The sequence below is a fragment of the Medicago sativa genome, chromosome 4 (assembly GCF_051527215.1).
Source record: "Medicago sativa cultivar Bolivia chromosome 4, Bolivia_mono, whole genome shotgun sequence".
Classification (NCBI taxonomy): Eukaryota; Viridiplantae; Streptophyta; class Magnoliopsida; order Fabales; family Fabaceae; genus Medicago; species Medicago sativa.
In genome coordinates this window covers 63,693,201-63,704,280 of record NC_140752.1, presented here as the reverse complement: position 1 = coordinate 63,704,280, position 11,080 = coordinate 63,693,201, and the positions used below count along the sequence as shown (strand labels likewise).

The 11,080-nt window shown below is 29.4% G+C and overlaps 2 long non-coding RNA genes across 5 annotated transcripts; one reads left to right on the top strand and one right to left on the bottom strand.

The window, feature by feature from the left end:
- Positions 1–999: 999 nt before the first annotated feature.
- On the top strand, positions 1,000–4,753 carry LOC146930633 (uncharacterized). 4 transcript variants are annotated; one of them, XR_015006430.1, is made up of 6 exons: positions 1,000–1,300; positions 2,157–2,316; positions 2,450–2,696; positions 3,652–3,695; positions 3,771–3,920; positions 4,445–4,753. It is a non-coding gene; the product is annotated as an uncharacterized LOC146930633 (long non-coding RNA). The 4 variants fall into 4 exon arrangements; XR_015006432.1 differs by lacking the exon at positions 3,652–3,695; XR_015006429.1 differs by having other exon boundaries at positions 3,652–3,920.
- Positions 4,754–5,922: 1,169 nt separating this feature from the next.
- LOC146930632 (uncharacterized) lies at positions 5,923–6,594 on the bottom strand. Its single transcript, XR_015006433.1, has 2 exons — positions 6,391–6,594; positions 5,923–6,287 (listed from the first exon to the last, which is right to left on the bottom strand). It is a non-coding gene; the product is annotated as an uncharacterized LOC146930632 (long non-coding RNA).
- Positions 6,595–11,080: the final 4,486 nt, after the last annotated feature.

The following is an 11,080-nucleotide window of genomic DNA, read 5'->3' as shown; positions in this document are numbered from 1 at the left end:
GAGCCCTTTTTGAAGGGCTCCTATGCCCTTAGGAATATGATGACGGTCCAAAAACAATTTCAACAAAAGAGTCTTGAAGAAGAAAGTATAAAACAAACATTGAATTGATGCTAGCGAGTGTTACTAAAAGTTATGTTACGAATGAAGGATAGGATGATACTGGCATGGAAGGAGAGGATGATAACATCAATGACATGGGGGAATATAATACGGATGATGATCATTTCATCAATTATATTCATATTTCTATAGTAATAACTTTATTTTTAAGTTGTGGACATTTTTGTTATGACCAGTTGTTATTTAACTATATTTTGTAAATGTATTGTAAGAATCATATTTCTTATGAATGACATTATCAGTTCAAATTTTGTACATTATAATATATAGATAGGCTGTGTTATGAATGATGAACAAATTTAAAAAACAATTAGATTTGGAGATGGAATCATATATCTCTGCATGCTGTTAGCATTAGATTTTTCTTTCTAGCAAAATCTCGTATTTTGGGGAGAAATTATTGTAACATGTACTATGTCTTTGATTCCGTCTCTTTTTTTTGGTGGTCGGGGTTTGAACCCCTGACCTTGCATATTTTTGTTGTAAATTTTGAGTATATTTCAAAAGTTTCAAATATTTTGTGTCCCATATTTTTAATTGAGAAATATAGAAAAATATTTTAATAAAAAAAATTATTATCATATTATTAATTATAATATTTGACCTGGTCTAATTTGTTTAGCCACATCATTTTGAGTGGATTAAGTCTACTCTCATTTGAAACAATAAATTGGGCACATGGTATTTCACTAGTGCAAAAAGCACTTATTAGCTCAGAGTTTTTAAATGGGTTGCAATCTACTTGACTTAAAAACCCATACCAAGAAAGAATTTTGGCAACAATAAATATTAAATCGTGTAACCCCATTTAAAAACAATTTTATATTACAGTTAAAATAAAACTTTAACATAATATTGAATCGAAGACCCAAATTCATCAGATCCCCAAACCTAATTTCTCACCTTTGCCTCACCCCTTTCCTTGCGAAATCCAAATCTCAACCAACTATCATCAATCGACCCTCTTATTAACCCTCAAACCCACCGCCGTCGTGAAACTCCCACATCCACCCACCGCCGTCGCGAAACCCACTCATCAACTCAAGGTTGCTGCGAAACCTCACCAAATCCCTCACCCTCACTGAAACCCTCTATTCTCTGCAAATCCCTCACCGTCACACAAACCAACTGTTTAATCCCTTTCTATCACGTCGCAGCGTTACGATTGAACGACTCACAGGTGCACTCTTTCTCCTTCCGTGTTCATCTTTCTTTTGTTGCATGTGATTTTCGATTTTAAATGCTAATGTCTTGAAATTCTTTGTTAACTTCCAGTTTTGTATATTTTCTAAATTGTGTGTTCATATTTTTGTTTAAAGTAATGTTTTTCATGCTGAAATTGAGGAAATTGTTGAAAAATAATGTTGATTTTAAGGGGTTCATGTTAGTCATCAAATTAATTCTGAAATTGTTGAAAAAAATATTGATTTTAATGGTTTCTGGTGGCTAGTTGTTTCCTCTCTCGTCTTAAAAGTTTGAGAATCGAAAGTATTATGTTTCAAATAGCATTAGTATACCCTTGGTTGCTGCTATGAATGAATGAATTAATGAGTATAGTCTACTACAACTCCACAAGTAGTGTTAGTATACCCTTGTTTGTTATCTTCGAAATGAAAGAGGAGAATAAAAATCACATTGCATTAAACTTTGGGATTGAGACTGATGGCTTTGTTTTACTTTGCATTTACCATGGATAGACTTTTATAGCTAATCTTGGGAATTATTGTTTTCTTTATAATATTGATTGATCTTCATGTTTGTTCATTAGTTTGGTGGAACTCATTAGTGTTGTATTGCATTCATTTTGTTTAGCTAGTTGTACAACTTGAGATATATCCGTAAAATATAAATTGTATTAGCTAGTTGTACTATAATTAAATACACCATTGTACTCTTGTACCAATCTAAATAAAATATACAAGTCTATCTCAACTCTAATTCTCTAGAATTCCCTATTTCTCCTTCACTTTCCCTTATGCATCACAATTTATGGTAGTTTACATGCTTAATGGAGTATGCAGAATATTTTATTGCAGGGATTTCAAATGGATATAGCTCTCCCTCAAATCCATCTGAATTTTGATGGGGCATCTTGTGGGATACCTTTGCCTTGGATTGTTGATGTGTGAATCTTGACCTCAAGAACATTAAGCAAGAGCGGACCAAGTTTTGGAAGAGCATCCTGTATTAGTAGAGGTATCTTTTTGTATGGATTTCTATGCCAAATAATGTATTATTTTTTTCCTTTTCTTTTTTCATAAATACATATATTCTATTTTGATTTCAAATAATCCTTTTTATTCTCACCCTTAATGCTATTTTATTTTAGACGGAGCTGTTAGATCAAGCTCGTTTGACTCGCGCATTTGCAGCCCTGTCTCCATCTTTAGCAAGTGATTTCAGACGGATTTTCGAGACAGCACCTTGCCTGCTTGCTTAATGCTATTTTTTTTTAGACGGAGCTGTTAGATCGAGCTCGTTTGACTCGCGCATTTGCAGCCCTGTCTCCATCTTTAGCAAGTGATTTCAGACGGATTTTCGAGACAGCACCTTGCCTGCTTGAAGAGCTAATGAAGGTGACTGACTTATTATTTGTCTTCTGCCTTTTGATAGACTAGATTCGATGTGCATACTTTCATTTTTAAAACTACATAAATTTAAAGTAGGCAGAACTGCACTTGTGGCAACCTCTTCGTGTGGGTTTATATGATATGTTTTAATAGTTTTTAGTATTTTTCTTATTGAAATATTGTGCTGCTAATATTTACAGTACCAAAACTAAGATGATAACTACATTTAAATCAAGATCATCAAGTTTTTTTTGTCAATTTCTCTTATGTGATTGATATGATACTTTTGTTTCTGTATTTATCTATTTGAATATATTATATTTGAGTTTTACTCATTGTCGAATGCTCTAGTCTCTTTATATATTTGATGTTACGATTATTCATCTGATTTAACAGTTGCTAGACTAAGAGGGTTTAGATTATATATAATACTTTTTCCTATCACTTGCATTTAGAGCCTTCATCTACAACTATGTTCATGAGTCAGAAATTGATGAAAAATCAGCCAAGCATCGAGCGATGAAGCACAATATGAGGGTGTGCGACATATCCTTCATCTACCAACTCTTCTCTTAATTGTTATGTCTTCCATATCCTTCAATTCTAAATAAGATAAAACATATCACTTCTCATGCTTCATGATATCAATCGTTCATAATACAAGATTAAGAAAATCGTTCCACCATTTTGCCCTTTTAGATTCTCATGGAGAAGTTTTAAACTCTACTATTTCAATTCATATTTCAATGCAAAACTGGTTCATGTATTCCCTGTGTTGTAAATTGCAAAAAACAGCGGTTTCTACAAATTCCACTACACAAGAGTGGTGTAATTATGTAGTGCTGCTACAGATACTATTTGACAACATTTTGCACTAGATAGCACTAGTCGCTATTTAACGGCACTGATGTCTTCGTTTTCACGAGGCTTGATATACTACTTATTTTGGAGTTTGTTACAGGTTAACTGTATGACACTAGAGATTTTTAGAGGCATCTGTAAATGGTACGAATGCTGTGAAAACTCTCTTTTTCTTCCAAATATATGCTGTTGAAGTTGAACTAGCCTCTCGTTCTGCAGCGTTTCATGAGATCTTGTTCTCGATGCGTGGCATGAATCATCGTCCCTGAAGTCTCTATGTAGATCACTCAAGAGTTCATTCTCTGATGCAAATATGTTGTTGATCATCCCTCTTATTGCATATTCAGGTCTACAAGCAGCATTTGTATGGTAATTTCTTATGAACCATAAAAGCATTTGTCTGAACAATCTATTATTAATAGTAATAATGGTTCTCTGAGTTCTGCTGGTGCCATTTATTTTTGTCTAGTTTGTACGATTCTGCTATGTACCACAAACATTTCATATTGAATGTGTGTCTAGTATGTACACTTCGCATGTGGTTACATTCAATTACTTTCATTTTTTTCAAATTATTGTTATCGTCTAGGTGTCAGTGTTGTCTGATGTATGCATGAGTTCTTCATAACTATTTGGTAATGAAACACTCTTTTATAGGGCGGAATTTACCAAGTATGTTGTAACTCCTGCAATTGGAGTTTCTGGTGTTGGTATTGTAATGAACTGAATTTATAGATTAGACGCAACAAGCGTGTTGTAACTCTTTTTTAGCAGTAGTGGCTGACAAGTGTGCGAGAATGGCGACAGATGAACTGAATTTATAGATTAGGCGCAACAATTGTTCTACTCACAAAATATAAGTAGAATCTAAAACATGTTTTCTTTTTGTACAGGTTCAGGTAATGATTATTACAATTGGTTCTGTTGATGCTTTGGGCAATAGCGAGGTTATTGGCAAGGAGGAAAAATTGAAGGTTGTTGATAACAAATTCTAGGTCCTAAAGCTAGTGAATTGATTTCTTCTAGTTGTGAATTGATATGTAATGAATGAAATGATTAGATTGAAATTAGAATTTTGACAATTGGACGGTTTTCAATATTTTGTGCAAAACTAATGAATTTGAGATTTGAGAATTTCTTGTCTTAATTATGTGTATGTACAAACGTTGTAGATGCAATACAAGATGGATACTGATTTTGGATGAGCTTGCTCAATTTAGTAATGCATGATACTGATTTTTTTTATCCCTTTTGAGACTTTTTAAGTGGGTTCATCCGATTTAAATTAAAAGATTTTAGATGGGTTCAACCGATTTAAATTAGAAGATTTTAAATGGGTTCAACCGATTTAAATTATACGATTTTAAATCGGGTAAAGGAGGCCGACTTAAAATCAAAGACACTTTTTAAATCGGCTACCTATAAGTCGGATCTTAACCCGATTTAAAAAGTCAAATTCACCCGATTTAAAAAGTGTTTTCTGCACTAGTGTTTATTTTGCAACGGAAACAATGTTAAGAAAGCAGTTATACTTTGACTATGAGTTACTATTGTATTTGAGAAGATTGTGCCTATTTATGCTCAAAAAGCTAACTGCCAATGTACATATATGGAGTTTACGTTCTTTTACTTTTAAGATCAGGAAAACTATTTTTTTCTTTTGTTTTTACAAACTCATGCACAATCTAAACAAATATCCCTCTTTACTTTTTATGCTTCAAGCTATACATAAATAGATTTTCATGAGTCTGACATATAATTCTGGGTTACATCCTCCTAAAAATATTTCTTCTTGATAGTTCTGTATACTTGGTTTCAAACCAAGAAGAGCATGTTGAATCCTGGGGGATTTGCGCTTATGAGGCGGATAAATCCTTAAGGACAGTGCGATCAGCACGCCTCAGGTTATATATTGGTTTACTATTGTGTGGGTTTCATATGAATTGTCGGTGGAGATATTGATGGAACTGTGTCGATGGCCAAGTCATACAATTATATATAGCACAGATAAGTTTACTTATATCTCTTTTGTTTATTCTCTTTAATATTTAATTATTTCTTATTTTTATATGTTGATTATTATTTGGATATAATTTTATGTCAATATTTTACAACATTTTATGCATTGTCCATACCGACTGAGCTAAGCTCACAAGGACCTTTGATTCCGTCTCTAATATGGCTGAAGATAGAATTGATCAATTTTAGACACGAAATTGATATGTCTTTGATCTCATTTTTTTAGTAGTGTTATAGAGTTTGAAGTAAAATAGTTTTGTTTGAATTAATTATTTAAAATATTATAATAGGCAGTGGTTTTGAAAATAAATGCGATATGCCTAAGTTAGTGGCAATGACGATACATCCAAAATTAAAAGAGAAGAAAACAATCTAGTTATAATATTCTTTAGTGTGCCATATTTTACCAACATCTTAGAGTACAAGACCTATTTCAAGGTTCGTGAAATAGAAAAAATAAAAATAAAAAAAACATATAATTATTAGGTGCCAACAAAATAATAAAATGATAATTATAGAAGATATCAGCGTAAGATATATGCATAGATTTTCTTCCAAAGTAAGAACCCATTCTTTCATTCATGGAGTAAGTGTACTCTCTTGGTTATGGCACTCATACATTGGTCACACACATCTTTCTACAGATGTTGTTAATACACAACCACTTGCGATTCAAACTTGTTGGACAATCAGCATCCGTTATACATTTAATAAGCTCTATAATAATTAAAGACAACATAATAATGTTATAAAATGAAATGATTGTGTACGAAGAAAAAAAAACTAAAGAAAATCCGGAAAGGATTGAAAAATAGCTTACCACCGTCAACGTTCGTTACAACAAGAAATGGAGAAAGAAATATAATTATAGAATAAACAAACTTGAGTGTTTTAGCCATATTTTTCTGCCTTTATATTTAACAAATATAATATAGTTTGCTCATTTTATAGTGTATTAAGCGCATTGTGTGCTCAAATTAATGAAATATTTTTAGCACTTAAAGAGTTGTTCAAAACCCTATGTAAAATTAGAATAATCACTAAATGTCTTTTAAATACATTGATGTGTTGTCTTTGTCGTTTTAGTACATTTTCTAAAGGGGTAGCGTAAAAACTTACTAATATAATAAGAATTCAATCGTTTTTTATGAACTTTTCATTATTTGATGACTAGTCGAGATACCCGCGCTACAGCACACGGGTAGCGTGGCTTCGCCGCGCTATATGGCCGCGGCTCTGCCGCGTGTCGCGTCTCGGCTGCGATTGACATAGTGATTTTTTTTTGGTCCATGGTGAAAATATGTACAGTATTTAAAGCATAATAATGTATATATTGATCGGTAGTAATGAAAAATTGTAACATAATTAAATTTTAATATGAACAAATATATATTAAATTTTAGTATTGACGATATTAAAAAAGCTAATAAATAAAAATAATCATAGTTTTTATTTACTAATATGTTTTAGTGTGAAAAATACTAATAAGCATCCCGTGAAAAATCATAATTAATGTATTATATAATATTGTTATCGTAAAATATATTTCATAAATAATCATATGCTAACATATTCCCGTAAAAAAATACAGTGAGATATATTTTTGTTAATATATAGTCCATACACTCATATATATTTTATCAATATATATAGTTCTCATTAGATTTCATAAATAAGAATATACTAATATATTCCCGTAAAACAAACATATACTCATATATATCTTTATTAATTTATAGTCCATACACCACATATACTTTATTAATATATTAATAAAACTTAGGCAGTCGCGGTGTTTAAACAAAGATATTGAAAAAAATATTATTATTTTTTGAAAGATTAAAAATACTAATTAAAACTGATCACTCGTTATAGTTACTAAAATCGGTCCCGTGTTACAATTGTACACTCCAACGGGTTTTTTATTGATACATTCAAAAACAACGGAAAAAATTGAAGTATGATTAATTATAGTATATTATAATTTTTTTTGTTTGTTTTAGTATTGACGATATTAAAAAAATGAAAATACATTTCACAAATAAACATATACTAACATATTCCAGTATAAAAACATATAGTGAGATATGTTTTTATTAATATATAGTCCATACGCTCATATATATATATATATATATATATATATATTTATCAATATATAGTTCCCATTAGATTTCAGAAATAAGAATATACTAATATATTCCCGTAAAACATATACTCACATATATATTTTTATTAATATATAGTTCATACACCCACATATATTTTTTGAATATATTAATAAAACTTAGGCAGTCGCGGTGTTTAAATAGAGATATTAAAAAAATACTAATTAAAACTGATCAATCGTTGTAGTTACTAAAATGGGTCCCGTGTTACAATTGTACACTCCGATGACTTTTTTAGTGATACATTTTCAAAAAAAAAACAACGGAAAAAATTGAAGTATGATTAATCATAGTATATTATAATATTGTACTTGTTTTAGTATTGACGATATTAAAAAAACTAATAAATGAAAATACATTTCATAAATAAATATATACTAACATATTCCCGTAAAAAAACATATGGTGAGATATATTTTTTTTAGTATATACTCATTTGTATTAAATAAATATATACTAACATATTCCCGTAAAAAAAAGATATATAGTCGAAACTCTTTAAATTAATACTCGGTAAATTAATAAACTCTCTAAAATAATAAATTTGTCCGGTCCCGACTTGGGCCAATGTAAAAAATTGAAAAACTCGATAAAATAATAAGATAATAATTTTTCAGGAGATCCCTTTATAATTTTCGGTCCCAAGAAAATCATAAATTAATAATTCATAGAAACTGAAAAAAAAAATATATTAAGAATACATTGAACACATTTATTCCTCTTGTTTACATTTACTGTACTTCAAAAGTCATTATTGATTTCCAATGCATATGAACACAGTAGTTACAAATTTACGATGAGTCCCAAGGTTCGCTGCAACGTAATTCTAAGAGGCATAGACTAATTCGTCTTTTTGTTTGGTATGTACAGTATAATTACTTAAAAACTCTTTAAATTAATAATTATTAATTTATCGATAAATTAATAACTATCTAAATTAATAAATTTCTCCGGTCCTGACATTATTAATTTATAGAGTTTTAACTGTAGTGAGATATATTTCTGTTAATATATACTCATTTGTATTTCATCAATGTATAGTTCCCATTAAATTTCAGAAATAAGAATATATTTATATATTCCCATAAAACAAACATATACTCATATATATTTTTATTAATATATGGTCCATACACCCACATATATTTTATTAATATATTAATAAAACTTAGACAATCGCGGTGTTTAATTAGAGATATTAATAAAATACTAATTAAAACATAATTAACGCATTAAATAATAATGTTATCGTAAAATACAAAATCATATTCTGCTATAACAACAACACTTGTTAGTTTCCTCTAAAAAAAAAAACTTGTTAGTAAAACCTAATTGAAAATTAGTAGAGAAAATGGAGTTGTAAATAAAGAGAGTTAGTTTCCTCTAAAAAAAAACTTGTTAGTAAAACCTAATTGAAAATTAGTAGAGAAAATGGAGTTGTAAATAAAGAGAGAAAATGAAAAAATGAAGAAAGTTGGTAAGAAAAAGATAAGAGAGGAGAGTGAGATTGAGAGAGAAAAGTTTATTATTAAAAAATAAAAGTGAGAGAAAAGTTTGTTATTAAATAAATAAAGATGAAAGAGAAAAGATTATTATTATAAATAAATAAAGATGAGAGAGAAAAGTTTATTATTAAATAAAGAAATGTGAGAAAGTGGGATGAGAGAGAAAAGTTTATTATTAAATAAATAAATGTGAGAAAGTGGGTTTTAGTAAAGTGGGTTTTGACAGTGGATTTGACAAAAATAACCCTAAAGTTGTAAAGGAAAAAGTTTGAAAGAAAATTAGGTATAGTTAAGTAATTTTGGTAGTGTCTTGTTTTTATATATTGTAAGTAGATATAAAAGGAAAATTATAAATAATAATAATTATTATAATAATAATAATAATAATAATAATAATAATAATAATAATAATAATAATAATAATAATAATAATAATTCACAATTCGTGTAAAATTATAGTTATGCACAGTTTTGTCGTTGCCTGATTAATTCAACATTAAGATTTACATATATATTTTGTTTCACAATGATATACTCCCTCCGTTTCAAAATACATGTCCATTTTTTGCAATGTGCACTATTCACTTGACTTACTTTGACCATATTTTTTAACTAATCTATAAATACAAATATTAGCATGAAAGATGTTGTTTGATTTGTCTCGACAAATATTTTCAAAATATTAAATTTTTATAATTTTTTACTTTAGATAATTAAAGATATTAACAGTCAAAATTGTGCATTGGCATGTGTGAAGTGGTTGACTTGGACATGTATTTTGAAACGGAGGGAGTACAAAATAGATTAGGATTTATGAGACTACACTAGATATTTTTTGAAAGAGGCTTCTCATTGATGTTTAATGAATGAGAAATGTTAACCGGTGTCCACGAAGCACTAGTTAACAAGCAAATATATTCCCTCCGTTTTAAAATGAGTGTCGCTTTAGTCAATTGCACACATATTAAGGAATGAAATAATGTTGTCCAAAAATATGATATTTTTACTAAAATAGCCTCGTAGCTATTGGTGCGTTTGTCATCATTATAAATTAAAGTACAAAATGATACTTTGGAAGTTGTGTGGATAATAATAATTAAGGGTACTATTGGAAAAAAAGTAATTAATAGTACATTGAAAAGTGAGAATGACATTCATTTTGAAACAAATTATTTTTGCTAAAGTGACACTCATTTTGAAACGGAGAGAGTGGTATATATTGCGTTGGAAATTGTGTTGTCAATCCCTTAAAAGTCAACAAAGTGTATTTTTCAATTTAAAACTTTCTTTTTTTGGTTTTCTTTCTTAACCAGTGTCTCGGGGGCACCGGTTAACATGACCCTGAATGAATTCCTAATTTGATTTGTCTTTAAACCTAGTCTATTTTAAGGGCCCTGAACTAAGTCTACTAATAAACAAAATAATAGTGTATTAATTACTAACAATAACAATTTTTTTGAAATGATTCACACTTCCAAAACCAAAATTGATATTATAGAGATATCATAATGATTAACTGAAATCCAAGATATGTTGGCACCCTAACAAACCAACAATCATTTACAGAACCTTAACCAAAATATCGATAATAATAATAAGAAGGAAAATAACAAGAGAAATGATATTTGTACAACTATTTTGCGACAACCTTAACCAAAATTTCCTTTTTTTTTTCTCTTTCTCTATTAATTTGGTTTCCGTGTTAATACTTACTTAAATTATTGCAGCCAAACCTATCACATAATAAATCAAAGTCAGGGGTAATATCCCATAAAAAATACCATTAGAGAAAAACTATAAGTAACTAATTTTATTTGTTGGATAGAATGTTACCGGT